The 18,573-nt window shown below is 39.7% G+C and overlaps 1 long non-coding RNA gene across 1 annotated transcript; it reads right to left on the reverse strand.

Moving 5' to 3' along the window:
- Positions 1-9,247: 9,247 nt before the first annotated feature.
- Positions 9,248-17,663, reverse strand: LOC105483301 (uncharacterized). Its single transcript, XR_003018239.2, has 3 exons — positions 17,462-17,663; positions 11,388-11,482; positions 9,248-9,347 (listed from the first exon to the last, which is right to left on the reverse strand). It is a non-coding gene; the product is annotated as an uncharacterized lncRNA (long non-coding RNA).
- Between the last annotated feature and the right edge of the window lie 910 nt (positions 17,664-18,573).

The following is an 18,573-nucleotide window of genomic DNA, read 5'->3' on the forward strand; positions in this document are numbered from 1 at the left end:
AAAATATTTTGAATGTACTCTGTAAGTGATAAAGCACTATAAAAAATGTAAGTTATTCTTATTATGATGTTTCCTCACCAATTAAAAAATACTTATTAAGTACTAATTATGGTCAAGGTACAGTTGTAGGCACTAATGATATAGCAGTAAACAAGATAGTCTCCTATCAGAGATTTGAAAACATTTAGTAGCATGGGCATGAATCTCAGGTGGCATAAACTGGAATGGATCAATATGACACCGAGTACCCAGGTGTTCAGGAACAACTACATTTTTAAAATTTTAGAAACTGACTCATTTGTCCATATATTCAAGTGTATTGAGTACCCACTATGCACCAAGCAGGTGTTGACACACAAAAATAAACCACTTAGAAATGTGGAAAGCTTACTATCTAATAACACCAACAATGAAGTAGGCATTTACAAAAAAGTCTAATAGGTGATTTGATAGGGAATGTACAACTTATAATGCAAGCCCTTATCAGGGAGAACTAAGCCAGTTATGGCATTAAATGAAGCTTTTAGGAATAAGTAACATTTAATATCTGTGGAACAATTATGTAAATATAAAAATAAATTAGAGGTGGGTAATGATGGAGATAGTTATTCAAATATGAAGTGAACATATGAAGACCCAAATATTAGCATCATGTTTATAAAACCTCCATCTTCATCCAAACTTCATTTTAAAAGGTGACAATTTGGCATTGCATTTCAAAATGAACATCAACCCAGGAAATCTCTTGGCTCAGTGCCTAAGCTTCCAAAATTCACAATATATGCAAAAATCCAGCTTGTAGCTTATGGCGTTTGTCACAAAAATCTGGGGTTAGGGCCAGAGAAAGAGAAAGGTTACCAATGGTCTCAGCCATATCTTCTGGCTAAGTGTGGGGAGGGTGATTGGTGATATTTTGGTTATGAAACCTAATAAAAATTAGCACTTTGAAATAAAGACCTATGGAAATTAGAAGTTAGAAGAAGGGATTTCTTCCAAGATATAATCCCATCTTGCAAAGCAAAAAGAAAACTTACTGTGTCCATCATCTGCTGATGGAAAGTGTATAATCTCCAGAGGGTGTAGAGAAGAGGAGCTGATCAACTGTTCCCAAAGCCAGGAGAATGAACCACTGTCACACACATAGTCACACAGACTTATCTCTAAGGAAATCAGTGTGCTTTTTACCCTTTGATTCATTTCCCCAGTTAACCAGGACACAAATTACTTTGTGCTTATTATAAGAAGGAGAAACTGATGGCAGGTAGCAAGATAATAAAGGACATGTCCAAATGCCTTCCAGCAAGGGAGGATCGCTTGAGGCCAGGAGTTCAGGACCACCCTAGGCAACACAGCAAGATCCTGTCTCTACAAAAATAAAAATAAAAATTAGTTGGGTGTGGTGGCAACACCTGTAGTCCTAGGTACTGGGGAGGCTGAGGCAAGAGAATCACTTGAGTGTAGGAGTTCAAGGCTGTGTGAGCTATGATCACACCACTGTACTCTAGCCTGGGTAACAGAGCAAGACTTTATTTCTAAAAAAATATTTTTTAAGACAACAGAGGAGCCCAGAATTATGCTGTGCTGTGTCAGAGTTCCTCTTGCTGAATCTACCAGCACCATCTTAACTGTGGCCATAAAATGACTCCATGTCTCTGGAGTTACAGCAACTGGTTCTCACCTGGATGACATTTTCAGCATTTGGCACTTGCTCAAAGAGTTGTCCAGAACCAACTGGGCCTGAGCTAGGAGCATAAGGAGTTGTATCAGGAGGCTCATCAAGGTCATGACACAAGAGTTTTGCAACTACTGTATCTTTCACAATTTCCTCCTTGAGTGTGTGCCTGTTTAATTTTTTAAGAAGAAAAATTCCTTTAGATGGATGTTATTTTTAAATGTAATGCATTTTCCATAAATATCCACTAGTTTGGATAATGCATGTATGTAGATGCCCTGTGTATCCTGAAGCAGACAGATCAACTTTGGAGTACCATCTAAGAAGCTATTTCCCAAAAGGTTCTATGAATTTGGTAAGATTGTTTACATTTTCTGGGAGTGTGTATTTTCTGAACCCAGCTGGGCACTTGTTTGGGATGGGCAGTTGATCAAGAACATCACCTCAGTGGAGAAGTCTTGAGTGGGAATCAGATAATTTTCTGGGATTGTTCCAACCTGGAACATCTGGGTGGTGTGGTCAAGAGAGATAATCCTTACCATTCTATAGGCACAGTGGATTTATTTTCGCCTCAATATGTTTACCCATTTCTTCATCAGGATCTCTCTGCCACAAATGCTCACTCTTAAGCCTTCGGTCTCTAAATCCTACTCATCCTTCAAAGACTAACAACTGTCATTCCTCAAGAAGCTCCTCTGATTATTCCAAGTCTCATGTGTTCTTCCCCTTAACAATTAAAGCATAGCACCTAGAACTTGAAGTCATTGCATATTTTTATCAACTGTTGTTTTACATGTATTCATCTTATCACTCTGACAAGATACAATCTTCTTACAGCAAAAGACCATAATAAGTACTCATTCTGTCACCACTGGGGGCTATAGCACTGGGTGCAGCATATGGTAGGTGTTTGGTTAATTAAATATGATTCTCCTGGGGGAAGAAGGAGAAAAGGTAGAAGAAGAAGAAGGAAAGTGGGAAGCAGAAAGGATAACATTTACTGAGTGTATGCCAAGGCCAACTAAACAAATTCCAAGCATTGATTGTATTTGATCCTTACGACAATGATATGAGGTAGGTGCAATAATCATCTCCATTTGGAAGGTAGAGTAATTGGGACCCAAACAAGACCACATGGGTGGTAGTTAGCAAGACTAGATTTTGCTTTTCATTAGGCAATCAGGAATAAAACCTAGGAAACATGGAACCGCTGTCCTATGTGTAAATAAGAAACAGAGGGGAATTAAGGGGGAAGAAGAGTGACAGTGATGTAGGTTTGGAGACTGAGTTTCTGATAATAAAAATATTCATACTAACGGTAATACAAACCCACCATCCCTTATCCAAACTCCAAAATCCAAAGCTCTGAAACTAAGAATTTTTTCATAACTTACTTGGCATCAAAATTTAGCCTCACCCTACCTGAAATTTTCGACTTCAAAACCTTACCTGAACTGTCAGATCTTTATTTGTCCCATTTAGTGTGAGTATTCACTATAAATTTGAATATGGGGTATATGGGGTATTACTCTTACTGGGGAAGTTGCATAGCATATGATATACACATCCTATTACATTTCTAAAATCAGATAAAAATATTTTCATCCTGAAACATATTCAGATAATGGGTTATGTACCTGTAATAAATCTCATTTATAAAACTCATGTGATATGTGGGCACTGTGTTCAGAATAATGTCACATAAATTATCCCATTTTTTTCTTCATAACAATCCTGCAGGGTAAGTATTATTATTATCCAATTTTCAAAATAAAAAGCTGAAAACCCAAAGGCTTAAGTAAGTTACCAAAGATCACACAGCTGAAAAACAATAGAACCAGGATTCCAAGCTAGGTGTATGGTTCCAAAATTCAAGCTTTTACCACTTACTGCCAGATCCTGGAAACCCAACTTGCAGTAATAAATAGTGATATAGTTTGGATATTTGGCCCCTCCAAATGTCATTTTGAAATATTATTCCTAACGTTGGGAGATAGGGCCTGGTGGGAGGTGTTTGGATCATAAGCGTGGAACCCTCACGAATTGTGGGATTGGTACCACCCGTCCAGAGTCAGTTCTCACTCTGGTAGTTCATAGGAAAGCTAGTTGTTTAAAAGAGTGTGACACCTTCACCCCTCTCTTGTTCCCTCTCTTGCTATGTGATGTATCGGCTCTCCCCTTGCCTTCATCCATGAATAAAAGCTTCTTAGGCCTCACTCAAAGCCAAGCAGATGCTGGCACCGTGCTTTTGAACAGCCTTCAGAACCATGAGCTTATTAAACCTCTTTTCTTTATACATTACCCAGTCTCAGGTATTCTCTTACAGTAACACAAAATGGACTAACACAGATAGTCCCAACAGGTTATTTCTGAGGACCATCACCTGGGGTTGAACAAGAGTCAATGTGATGATTAACCACATGTCCAGTTGGGCCAATAAATATGGTAATCTCTCTGCTCTCTACCCACTCCAAATTCTTGCCCCTGCCCACTCATCTCAACTTACCTAATGAGGTACCGATCACAGAAAGGTGAGTTGTCATTAATGCCATGGATATAGGCAGTTACTAGAATTGCTGCACACCGCCGGTTACAGTCACAAGCCTTAATGGAGAAGGACTGGACACTTCCAAACCCTGTTCTCTCCATGTCAAGACGTGTAGCAGTAACCACAGTCCCATGCTCTGTAACAAAATAGCACATCTTCTACAAACTGGTCCATGCTGTCATTTTCAAAATTACTTTATTACATACATAGCAATGGAAAAGATAAGGTGAAAATTATGCCCCATTCATTAGAATTAAGAAATAGATTCAGGCCAGGCGTGGTGGCTCACGCTTGTAATCCTAGCACTTTGGAAGGTCCAGGTGGGGAGATCACTTGATGCCAGGAGCTTGAGGCAAGCTCTGGCAGCATAGTGAGACAGATCTCTTCAAAAATAAAAATTACAAGTTAGCCATGTATCGGTGGGAGGATCGCTTGTGCCCAGTTCAAGTGTGCTGTGATCACACAACTGCACTCTAGCCTGAGCCGCAGAGCAAGACACTGTCCCATAAAATAAATAAATAAAATAACAGAAAAAGAAACTGATTCAAAATATAGGCACAATTTTAATTGTTTATCACCAAAATACACTAATTAATCATATTATGTTAGCTGATCACAAAAACAAAATTATTTTTGGCTTAGGGGAACAGAGAAGACTTTTTAGAAGAGGAGGCCCTTATTTGGGGACTTGACATATGTAGGATAAGAAAATGGTGGTGAAGCGGCTGGGCGCGGTGGCTCAAGCCTGTAATCCCAGCACTTTGGGAGGCCGAGACGGGCGGATCACGAGGTCAGGAGTTCGAGACCATCCTGGCTAACACGGTGAAACCCCGTCTCTACTAAAAAATACAAAAAACTAGCCGGGCGAGGTGGCGGGCGCCTATAGTCCCAGCTACTCGGGAGGCTGAGGCAGGAGAATGGCGTGAACCCGGGAGGCGGAGCTTGCAGTGAGCTGAGATCCGGCCACTGCACTCCAGCCTGGGCGGCAGAGCGAGACTCCGTCTCAAAAAAACAAACAAACAAACAAACAAAAAAGAAAATGGTGGTGAATGGGGGGATGATTCCCAGTAGAGAGTATCATAAATGAAAACACGAACCATAACTCACTGTGCTTTCCACACATCCATCCACTTATCCACTCGACAAACATTTACTGAGTGCCAATTATGTGCCAGGGAACTGTGCTAAGTTCTGTATATGCTACAATGAAGTGCAATCTCTGCATTTATCAAATTTATAATCTGGGCTTGGAGACAAACACTAAGCAAGTGTAGAAAATCACAATACAAAATTCGAACAGACATATTATTAAGAAAATGAAAACTGTAATGTGATTTTTTAAAATAAGGTCTAATGGTCAGATCCTGAAAAACACAAGAGCAGGCATCCCAAGGAAGGCAGCCTAGTTATTTGGTTTCAGTATAATGGACCAAGGTGGCCAAGGAACAGGATGAGGTTGGAGAAAGATACAAGGGCCAGAGAAAATACCTTGGGAGTGAGGTAAGAAGTTTGGATTGCATTCCGAATGCAAAGGAAAATCCAAGGAGGATTTTACACAGGGGAGGAATATGATCCAGTTTGACTTCAAAAAATTATTCTAGCTGCTCTGTGGAGATTATTGGAGGCAGTAAGGGTGAAAGAAGAAGCCCAGTTAAGGCAAATGAGCATTAACTTAGGTAAGAGGGAATGGTGGCTATCATGACTGGGGGCTCCTCTAGAGACAGAATCTGAAATGGGGATTTGAGTGAAAGTAGTTTATTTGGGCGGTGATCAGAGCTATGTGGCATAAGGAAAGTCATACAGGGAAGGAAAAATCCCAATAAAAAGTACATTATCAAACAAGTCATTACTGTGGGAAGCTAGAATTTAATAATCCTGGGATCCCTGGAAGCCAGTGTAGAATGCACATTCAAAATTGTCCCCCACCAGAGGCAAAGAACTAGAGTGCACCAATTCCCTTTATTCATTGACTGATAACTCCTAGCAGGGAGTAGTTCTCTAACACTTCTTGGGGGGTGGGGCAAGGCAGAGCAGATATCAGATCCCAATAATACCTGAAGCAAAGAAATGCATATACTAGCAGGTGGAAATTGGGTGCTGCACTGAATTGTTAAGGCTTGAGGAGGTATGAGTAGGATATTGACAGCATTGGCTACAATGGCTTAAACCAGCCTATGTGCTAAGATGACCACCTTCCTTACTCAGCCCTAGAGGAAGCTTTAAATACCACACAATCTGACCCTCCCCTGGTCTCAGCCACAGCTGATTGGATGAGGAATGAATGAGTGACTCTAGAAAGTCCAATCCAATTCTCTCTCTCAAAAAATTTGGACCTGAAGTACAGAGTATAGTTAGTTATATCTGAGAAGATGTGCTAGAAGGGTATGTTCAGTGAAGGGCTAGGACTGCTGCTTTGTAGCAGATGAACAGCCACATGTTAGCTCATGAGTGAACAAAGACTTGGGTCTCACAGAGAGTTATTCAACAGATGTTTATGAAGCATCTACTATGTGCTTCATGTTGAGGTTCTTAAAACGAAGAAGACTGATATGTAACCCCAAGAAACTCAGTCTGTGGAGGAAATATAAAGATCAACAGAAGACGGCAATAGCATATGATAGGATATATAATTTGTCAAGAACATTTCTCAACCTACCTTTGTCAACTGCAAAGTAATCATTCTGTGGATCTAGTTCAAAGGTTAAATCCCCCAGGTTATCTTCATCTGTTGCCTGGCACTCCAATCATTTTCCCAATTGGAATTTCTTCATCCAGTGTGATGTCAACTTTATTGTGCCAAGTTGAGTTTATGGAAGTCACACTCGAGACAGCATTTTCAATATTTAGTAAACTTGTTTTAAAAGGAAAAATTATGAGGAGGCATTTGCTTGCTTTGTATTCTTTTCTTCACCTTATGGTGGCAAAAGAGTAGGAGGTCGGAGATTGCAATGATAAGAGTGGAATTTGTGACCATGAGCTTAACAAGCAACCCATTTATTGAGCACTTACCTACAGTTTAGACAAACTCCTAAGCATTTTTTAAGTGTTCCTGAATTTCCTCGCAGCAACCCTAGGAAGTAGGGACCGTTTTTTGTCCTCATTTTACAGACATGGAAATGGAAATTGTAAGACCTTAGGTAACTTTCAGAAGTAAATATCAAGGTGGCTGAGAAAGGAGTTGACCTTGGGCCTATCTGGCTCTAGAGAGCCTGTATGCTTAATCACTGTGCTCTTATCCTTCTGTAAGAACCAGCTTCTTATTGGTTCTTATACTGAATCATTGTTGACCCTCAATATGGTTTTATAAACTCCTTGATGATAATATTAGCCAGACTCTCCCTTGAGGATAGAGATAATCCAACATAAGTCAGACACTAAGAACATATTGCACTAATAACGCTTTATACTATTGCAATTTCAATACACTTTACACTCTAAAATTATTTTGCTTTCAGTTTTTGAGAAAACCCTCTTTAAAAAATCTTACATCTTAAAGTAGTTGTTTACATCTTACTCGCTTATTTCCCTTCTCAAAAAAAAAAAGCAAACATAAAAATTTAATAATGAATTTGTAAAACATTTTCAAATTCAATTTTCAAGCTCGAACTAAAATATTATGTTTTATGATCTTACCTGCAGGTAAGAACGGGGTCCTTATTGTTTACATTGATGAGAAAAATCTTTAGATTTCCAGTTGTGAACAGTCCTCCAGAATCAACCACTTTAATAATCAGTGAAAAACTGAAAATGAAGCCACAAGAAAGACAGCTGAGATTTTATAGAAACTAACAGGCTTTCACAGAAGTAGAATCTGTTTAGTTACAACAATCAGTTAAAACAATCGATTCATCTAGTTAAAGTGTCAATCAAGCCAGTTATTTTAACAGTTAGAAATGGCTAACATTTTGTTAAGGACTAAATCAGTCAAGTCAGTTGAAAGGACAGGCAGGAACTTAGAAAAGTCTGCTAATCTCCATATACAATGAAAAGGCAAGGGGATAATCCTTAGCATGTTATAGCAAACAGAGCTTATGGCTATGGGTTCTTACCTTCCAAACACTGATGTTTCAATTTTGGAAACAGACAAATGCACAGGAGAAGGTGTTAAGAACATTTCAAAACAATTTAATGACTATGTGGGGATATTAGGACAGTTAGATGACTAATGGGATTTTATTTTAACAGAGATGTGTAGGGGTTTGAGGCAAAAGAGTGCTCAAAATGATGAAACTGAATGTATCCTAATGGAAAGATGAATGTTCACATCCATAAAGTATGATCTTGGGTAGGCCAACTCTCCCAATTTGCCCAGGACTGTCCAGGTCCAGAGATTTAGCACTGTAAATCTCCCATCCCAGAAAACTCCTCTGTTCCAGCCAAACTGAGAGAGTTGGTTATCCCTTCAGAAAAATTTAAAAAAGTACTTGAAATTTACTATTAAGACCAAACTGACTGTTTTTCTTCCATTTGTAATAAAAACTAAACCAGTTTTCAATATCCCTCTTCTTTCATAATTTTTCCTACAAGAAGATTATCTATGAGATGCTGTTGACAAAAACCACAAGTCAATCTCTTTTAAGAATAAAGACACTTAAAAAATAATTCTGGGCTGGGCGCGGTGGCTCACACCTGTAATCCCAGCACTTTGGGAGGCTGAGGTAGGCAGATCGTAAGGTCAGGAGATTGAGACCATCCTGGCTAATACAGTGAAACCCTGTCTCTACTAAAAATTACACACACACACACACACACACACACACACAAAGTTAGCTGGGCGTGGTGGTGGGCACCTGTAGTCCCAGCTACTCAGGAGGCTGAGGCAGGAGAATGGCATGAATCCGGGAGGTGGAGCTTGCAGTGAGCCGAGATTGCGCCACCACACTCCAGCCTGGGCAACAGAGCGAGATTCCATCTCAAATAAATAAATAAATAAATAAATAATAATTCTGGGAAGCCTTCACTACAAGAATAGAAGGAATAAGATGTGGACGAGATCCGCAGCATTAAAGAATTCAAGTTACCTGTGGTCTAGCTGAATGCTGGAGGGTTGATGACAGCAAGGAAGGAAGAAAGCAATGAGCCTTTCTAACACTTTCATCAGGATTTGAACAAGTGATTTCATGGCCCCTGTATATTTTTTGAAAGGAAAGAATGGAAACAATTGATAAAAATCAGTGAGGCATTTCCAAATTTCCTTGACTCTCACTTAAAGGTCTGCTCAGTGACCCTAAAAGCTCTGCAGCTAAGAAGAAAATTAAGGAATAGCGTACTCTCTGTAAAACTTCAATGAGGTCCCATTGCAAAGCTTTAGCCAAATACTTATTTATTCGAATTCTGCAAACAGGGGTTAAGTTGTCCCATGTTAGCTCCTCTGATTTAAATCATACTGAGAAAAAGGAAAGATTTAGTTTTCACTTATCAAGAAAAAGTTAGTTTGTTAAAAACTCATTAACAACTTTTACTCCCATTGTTAACAAATCTGGGGATCTATAAATACCTTGCTGGTGCATAATCACTCTTCCATGAGGTACACCAGGCCAAAAAGGAAAGAAAAACAAAACTGTGATGGCTATAATCCATTATTCCCAGAGCAATTTATGAAATAAGATAATTTAAATAATTGTTTGTCATGGGGCACAGCAGTGAGATTAAAGGAAAATGGATAAAGAGTCTGACAATTTCTATTAAAAAATTATATAAAGATAATGCATACAGCTGACTTTAAGAAGTTGGCAGAAGAAAGCATATCCCTTTTTTTGGCCAAGCATGGTGGCTCACGCCTGTAATCCCAGCATTTTGGGAGGCCGAGGCAGCTGTATTACCTGAGGTCAGGAATTTGAGACCAGCCTGGCCAACATGGTGAAACTCCATCTCTACTAAAAATACAAAAATTAACCGGGCGTGGTGGCACATGCCTGTAATCTCCCAGCTACTCAGGAGGCTGAGGCAGGTGAATCACTTGAATCCAGGAAGTAGAAGTTGCAGTGAGCCAAATTCGCACCACTGCACTCCAACCCGGGTGACAGAGTGAGACTCCATCTCAAAAAAAAAAAAAAAAAAAAGTGAAAATGTTAGAAAGACTCATTGCTTTCTTCCTTCCTTGCTGTCATCAACCCTCCAGCGTTCAGCTAGACTCCACATAACTTGAATTCTTTAATGCTGCAGATCTCGTCCAGTTTTGAACTCCTAACTGTTTCACTGAGAGGTAATCTCATATGATGTGTGGGCCCCTAGTCTCCGATGGACTTCTCTTCTTTTTTTTTTTTTTTTTTTTTTGAGACAGAGTCTTGCTCTGTCACCCAGGCTGGAGTGCAGTGCAGTGGCACGATCTTGGCTCACTGCAAGCTCTGCCTCCTGGGTTCACGCCATTCTCCTGCCTCAGCCTGCCGAGTAGCTGGGACTACAGGTGCCCACAACTATGCCTGGCTAATTTTTTGTATTTTTAGTAGAGATGGGGTTTCACCATGTTAGCCAGGATGGTCTCGATCTCCTGACCTCGTAATCCACCCACCTCGGCCTCCCAAAGTGCTAGGATTACAGGCGTGAGCCACCATGCCTGGCCTCCACTGGACTTCTCTTCTAAAGGTGCTAACACTTAGGATGTATACTATCCTCAGCTTTCATAATAGAAAAGAATCTCTTATCAGATTCAGGAGCAATTTGATTGGAAAGGTTTAAAGGTCCATTTCCTTTTCCTATGAAGTACATTGATGCAGAACATATTACTGAAAAGGGTGTTCACAAAAATCACTATAAAAATAAAAATAATAATTGAACCAGTGGCTACCCACTTGGCAGATGTAATGTCAGTGCATTAACTTTTTAAAGATACTGTATTACACTGTGAATGAATTCTGTGTCACAGGTATCCAGAGAGGAGTACTCACCTACTTCCACAGCAGGATGCAAATGCCACCCCCAAAACAACCGTGGCTTCACTCTGAAAACAGGATGATGCAGAGAGGAGCCCCAACGCCAAGTCTAGCATCAACCAGCCACCATGCAACTATAGGTTAAGTAATGATCTCATTAAAAAAAACACACACACATCAAAAGCATCTTAATTTTGGGAGCACATCAAGGCCAGATGAGGGAAAATATTCATGAAAAGGGAAATACGAACCAAAGAACTGGCATTTCGAATGAAAACCCAGTAGCAGTATTTACCTTCTAGATCCACTTTCAAAATCAAAAACTGCTGCTGTGGAAATTGTTCCAATGCTGTTGATTGTAAAGCCAGAGCCCTCCGGGGAAATGAAGTACTGTTTATTGGACAGTAAAGAGAAAGGAAAATATTGCAGATACATCAACTACTTCCCTGGCAAGGTTCCACACATCTCTAAAAACCAGGCCTGAAATCTCTTTGTGCTCTGAGCCCATTCCCACTCCCCTGACCCCCAGCCATATATGATAGACTCTCAGTAAATGGTTGTAACTGATGATGATGACGATGATGATGATGATGATGAAATTACATTCTGTTCAACCAATTTCAACTTTCAATTCTTTCAAGTTTCTATTCCTTTTCAAGAATAGAAAAGTGAATTTTCCTATTCTTTTATGTTCAGTGTGTTATCTGAACATTTCTCACAACACTTCCCCCAATGCTAAAATTAAATAAAAAGGAGTTTACATTTAGAGAAACATGCTGACTGTTTAATAAGAACTCAGGCATAATTTTGTTTGTTTGCATGTTGATGGAAAGGATGGGCTTTTGTGGGGAGGGAGGTCATGGAGCTGAAGAAGGAAAAAAAATATGAAATACTGAGACATCTGTTCATCTGAATTTGTATGTGTAGGCACAGGCAATATTTTATCAAGTTGTTTTTTTAACCTCTCATTGATTTTCATTTATACTACCTTCCAGTTATTCTGTTAAGTGCTTCAAATACATTGTCTTTTAATTCTCACAATAACTCTATGTCATAGGTACTGATATTATCCCTATCTCACAGACAGGAAACACTGAGGCCTAGAAAACTCAAGTGACTTGTCCCCAGTTTGAGAGCTGAGTCTTTAGTCACTTTACATCGTGCCTCTCTATTCTCTACATTGTATCCCTAAGACAAACTTCTCGAGAAAGACAACAGTGGAAGTCAGGGTCTCTAATCTAGGTGAGAATCAAATGACCAGAAAAATCCAGGGCAAAAATCCATAAGAGGATTAATTTCAAGAGTTCATTACCCTGAGTGCTACTTACTTAATAATTGTGTAGACACGGAGATCATTTAATAGAGAAGATTAAGCCCAGAAGAATTGCAAAGCAACCTCAAAATCTTTTGGAGGAATGAGTGACCTTTTAATTTATCAACTTTCTGATGAATCATCATGTTCTGATTCGTTTTAATTCATACCCTCCATTCCCATACATATAAATAAGATGAACTTGATTTCTGCTCTTTCTGTAGAGCAATGTAGAATATTAGCATTCAGGAACACAGGCAAATCCGTCATATATTTACTTTTATGTCAAACACAGGAATTATAATGCTTGTTTCATGGAGAAAGGATGAAAGGAGGTTGTGGTTAAATTACCTGAGAGCACTCACACACACTGGGTCTGGTTATGCATAAATATATATGATTTTTAAAAGATGCTTGCATTTATGTTTGTAGCCATTCCAAAATTTGCAGTTCCTAATTCAATTTCAGTGTCACACAGTTGTCAACAATTGTTTGGGAAGCAATGCACATTGGGAAGCTACATCTTCATGAGGTTTAATTTTTCATAAAATTCAATATCCTTTTTTAAAAAAAAAAATCTGATGACACTGATATGAACAACTCCCGTCGTCTTTTAGGGAAGGTCTGGAGATGGTGGTTGCTAGGCAGCCAGGGCCATCACTGGGAAAGCCACCTAAATGAAAGATTCCCCGTACAGGAAAGCAGTCCTAGGAACGAGAAATTAACTGTCTGTGGGCCAGGCAACTAAGATTCTTTTTCTATTTGTTTTTTTTCCCCTCCCACTGTATCTGTAATGATGCCATCAACTGGTGAAGAAATATTTGAGCTATAAAATAACAATGGCAACACAACTCCCAGGTTCTGAGGCATGAGAACAGATTACAGGTGAGAATGTGTGTCAAAAGGAGCCATCAGTTTTTCCGGATGGACTTATCCACAGAAGCCACTTTATTCCCTTCTCTGAAAGCCTCGTTCATGACTATTTGCTTTTAAAGAATCTTGGGAATTGGAAATGTCAGTGCCCAAACTTCAGGTCAAACACAATGAGAAGAGTTAGAGTTCCTCCGACAGCTCGCAAGCTGGGTGCTTCAAGAGCAGGGACATAGGAACCATGGCTGGATTCTTCCGGGTTCTTAGCATCATTGATAATAAAAATAACAATGGTGATAGCTATCAGTTACTCTGACCTTGTGCTCAGATTTTTTCTTAATGAATTCATTTAATTCTTGAGATGATGCTAGCCCATTTTACAGGTGAGGAAGCTGAGGCTTGCAAATGTTAAGGAAGTGGCCCACGAACACATAACTAGTGAGTGGTTAGGCTGAAATTCAAACCCAAGTCTTTCTGACTCCAGAGCCATTGTGTTATTGTGCTGGTCTCATAGAAGACTACTTTCCTGGGAGAAATACAATATGTCTTTCTATGTTAAAACTTGTAAATTAACCAGGTGTGGTAGCACACACCTGTAATCCCAGCTACTAGGGAGGCAGAGGCAGGAGAATTGCTTGAACCATGGGGGCGGAGGTTGCAGTGAGCCAAGATCGCGCCACGGTACTCCAGCCTGGGCGACAGAGCAAGACTCTGTCTCAAAAAAAAAAAAAAAAAAAAAAAAGGAAGTACCATGGGACATATGCTTGCCCTTGAAAGCTTGAGACTTCACATGAAATCCTTTTTCCTTTCCTCCAGAGTATATTAGATCCCTCTCATACATCCACTTTATAAGCAGTAGGAAAGGTTTTTTACCTATACACTTGCACTGGACTATTAGAGCCATTATCCTTCCTAGCACAAATCCTTATTAACCACTCTAATACATTGTCCTTATAGCTAGCTATAAAGCTAGACACCTCTATGCAAGTCGCTATAGTATCTTTGCTTTCTGAACCCAGACCTAGCCTCAGAATCCTTCTCAACACTCCTGAGAGCCTCTATGCATCAATAAGAGAGGGTATGCAAGTGGAATAGGATTTGCCATCCTTGACCTAGCCAGATGTTCTCAGTGGACTTACCCAGGTGTTTACTGTTTCCCTGGTGGCAGCTAAGGCATCTGAAAACAAATATTTGTAAAATATGCAGAATTATTGAATCATAATACCTGGTGTAGGCAGGCCCAGGAATGTGAATTTCTAACAGGCTGACCAAAGTAATGTTTATGTACTCTAAATCTGGTTCTTTTAAAGCGATTTTCAACCTTGGTTATACAATGGAACCACCTGGAGAGCTTTAAATGGGACAATGTCCAGAACACACCTGAGACCAATGAAATCAGAATCTTGGGGGTGTAACCTGGGAATGAATATTTGTTAAACGGTGTATAATTTCACAGTGCAGCCAAGTCTAGGATCTTGCTATAGCACATCTACCTTTTTTTTTTTTTTTTTGGCACCTCAATCCGGTAATCTATTTCAGACCTATATCTTTCATAGATCTGAGTAGACCGGTATTTATCATTCTTTCACATGTTCCCATTAGACAGATTAACTCTGCGTGATTTAACACATTAGTTTATATAGGTTCTCTTCCAGCTCAGGGACCTTCGTTTTTGGTATGTATCTTAAGATTTCCCCAGAAACAGACCCTAAAATGAAAATTTTTGTGCAAGTTATTTAGTAAGCACTTCAGAAAAACTGTGGAAGAGGGACTGAGATGGCAAGGAGGCCAAGCAAAAGAGTGATTGCAAAATACCACAGATGCAGCTTTAGCTTGGCCCTGTAGGCAAGCTCAGGAGTGCACGTTCTGCCTCAGAGTTGTCCCCACACAAGGAAAAGAGATGGGGCTTTCATATTCATTCAGTGGTTAAGGGTTACTCCAGGGAGACGTAAATTCCCAGGTACTTTTTGTTTTTTCAACCTGCAACAAACACCCAAAGGCAGCCCTCTCTTCTGGCTGATGGAAGAGCAGAAGCACGTTGAAACTGGTGGGGGATGGGGTGCACCACACAAAAATGGCAAAAAGGTATCCAAAGGGATATGGGAAGAGCATGGATATTGTCCACCGCAGTCCCTAAAATTTCCTTTGTTGTAGAAGGCTGAAATAATTGTTTGGCTGAATCATACTAGAAAGCAGAGTTAGTTACCACATTAGGAAATCAATCACCTTATATGTGAGTAGCATTTAATTCTGTCCCTCCCATATTCTTTGACAAGTCTGATAGCAAGTGGGCTTCATTTCATCTCTGAATTGATTGGTAAGGGCTACCCAGAGCATTGTACTGAGAGAAAAGGTGAGCTCAGGATCAATTAGTGATGCCTGTCATGAGCAAATGAGAAGGCAATCAATACTGTCAGTGAACACTGACGCCTCAGGTACCATCAGAATGCCTAGGGAGATTTTAAACAATACTGATGCCTGGGCCCATTCCCACAGATTCTGACTTAATTGGTCTGAGAGGGTGCCCTGGCGTTTGTGTTTTATTAAAATCATCCCACTTGGTTCTATTGTTGCAGTCAAGACAAAGAACCACAGTAATATGCATCATGAATTGCCATGCTATTTCCCAGTTGTTCCAGGAAATATTTTCAGGAATACTTTAAAACAATGAAATAAATCCTCCTAAAAACAAATATTTTATTATAATTCCTTCCTTAGCCTCATAAAAATTTCTTTTTCAAATGTGAACATCAGGACATTTTTGTTTGTTTTGTCTTGGGCCTTCAACAAAGTGTTGACCTTAAACATGCTAACTGACGCCAAATCTTCATCTTGCATGAAAAGACTTAAATTATTGATTTCTTTTCATATATCCTCAAATAATTACACTCAGAGACAAACATACCTCTGTAAAACAATCATCTTTACCTGCAGAAAACATTGCCAGAATGTATATATTTGCAGTGTGTAACATAGAAAATAATAACTCATTGTGCAATTGTTCAGACTTTATTGCTTGCAGCAAAATGATTTAGCAATGGCATGACTACTGGCTATAGTATGTTACAAACTTGCATGCCATCTTGTGGAGGATGTTGCAAGTTGTGCAACTATGAAGTAAACAACTGCCGGAAAAATATTTGTTAAAATTATTATTGTGGTTTTCTCCAAATACCTGACTTTCATGTGGAGAATTAAAGATGTTTTCTAGATAATTAAAGCTCTTCTTAAAATCACTTTTCCAAAATTATATAGCTACTTCAAGCCAAATTGTTTTTTAGCTTGAATCACCCAGATAATTGCCTCCATTCTCGTTTATTTGGCCACTCTATGCCTAAACTAAATGATATTTCATCATATAACAAAATTATCTAACATCATATCATATGACTCAAACCTTTTCCCCCTGTTCTCTTGGTGTCACAAAAAGATAAAATTTTAAGATGACGTTAGGGTAGAAGACCAGGACAGTGGGAGCAACCCAGAAATTAATCTCTCAAGTGATTCTGCAAACATTTCCTGAGAGTCTACTATGAATTAAGAAAAACAAGGCCCACTGCCTGTTTATGTGAAGGAAGAACACAGATAACACAATTTTATAAAAGCATTGATATGTCTACAGGACCACCAACCAATTAGGTAAAAGCAAACCATTCCCTTGCTATGTAAATTGGCATCAAGTAGCCCAAAGAGTTAGTTTTTCTACTAGGTGCAAAAGGTTTACATCTCTAGGTAATCTCATCTTTTTAATAAACATGAGAAAAGATTTGTGTGCATCGGCACCACCCAAGTGATGTGGTATTACATGAACGGCAAAACATTTTTGTTTTGTCCTGTTTTGTTGGCTGTTTGCTCTGAACAGTTTAACCATTGACAAATCTTCATTTTATTGCTGTGAATAGACTTAAATTATGGATTCATGTGTAGTGACACCTTGAATGGGTTCCCACCCCTTTCACATCCTCTCCTTCTTGACACTGACCACAGTGGGTTTTAAGGAAACCCCAAAGAGCTCTTTCTGTTCCCAAAAAGATAGCCACCCTATTGTCCTTCAAGGGCAATGACTATATCAACCATTTAAATGTCCTAAGAGACTAGTCTTAAGCATAAATTATAATCAGTGAGGACTATTCACCTCTTACCACCTTTAAGCAACCACTGGGACATATCCATCATACCTCACATACCTCAGTCATCCCAGGAAGTTCAGTCCTTCTCACCAGGACAACCGCTTATCCCACTGACATCATCAAACCCTTTCCATGTGTCCTCAAAAATTTAGTCTCTCATCAGCAATCTCCCCTACATCCTCCACCTCTTCTCTGAATGTTCCCTTTCCGTTTCACATTTCTCTGGACAATTCCCTCTCCTTCTCTTGGAGGCAGCAAATTCGTGCTTTTTCCCCTTCTTCAGGTCTCCAGCACTCCCCGCAGCCCCCTCCCTCTCCTCCCTCTCTGCTGCTGGCCTCATTTCTTATTTCACTGAGTGGAAGCAATCAGAAGAAAATATCCACTGCCACTATTTAAAATCCTTGATTATCGTTTTAAAATTGCAAACCATTCCTTTATAGAGTTCCTTATCCTTTTCACTGCTTTATTTTGCTCCATCACACTTGGCAGCATCTGATATACCAAAATATATGGGCAATCTTCCTACCACTAGAATATCAGCTCCATGAGAGCAGAGATTTTTGTCTCTTTCCTTCACTGTTAAAGCCCCACTTCTTAGAACATTGCTTGGGACAAATAAACACTCAATAAATAATTTTTGGTCTGATATAGTGACTCGCACCTGTAATCCCAGCATTTATGGAGGCCAAACAGGACAATCGCTTGAGCCCAGGAGTTTGACACCAGCCTGGGAAACATAGCAGGACACTGTTTCTACAAAAATTTTAAAAATTAGCCAGTGGCGGCGACATGCACCTGTAGCCCCAGCTACTTAGGAAGTTGAGATGGGAGGATCACCTGAGCCTGGGAGGTTGAGACTTCAATGAGCTATGATCATGTCACTGCATTTCAGCCTAGGCAAGAGAGCGAGACTCCGTCTCAAATACATACCCCCCCCCCCCCGCCACACACACACACACACACACACACACACAATTGTTGTAAGGGCAACAGAATGAACATGCAGTTACCCTACTTGCCTTTTAGAATATGTCACCTGATACCCCATCTTCCTCCCTGGTTCTATAAACAAACTGGGCTTCTGACAGCAGGCCCTCCACTCATGCCTGGATGCATCACTTCAACAACTGTTGTCACTAACTCCTGCATTATTCATTTTCTCCTCTCTA

This window comes from Macaca nemestrina, chromosome 2, assembly GCF_043159975.1.
Source record: "Macaca nemestrina isolate mMacNem1 chromosome 2, mMacNem.hap1, whole genome shotgun sequence".
Lineage (NCBI taxonomy): Eukaryota > Metazoa > Chordata > Mammalia > Primates > Cercopithecidae > Macaca > Macaca nemestrina.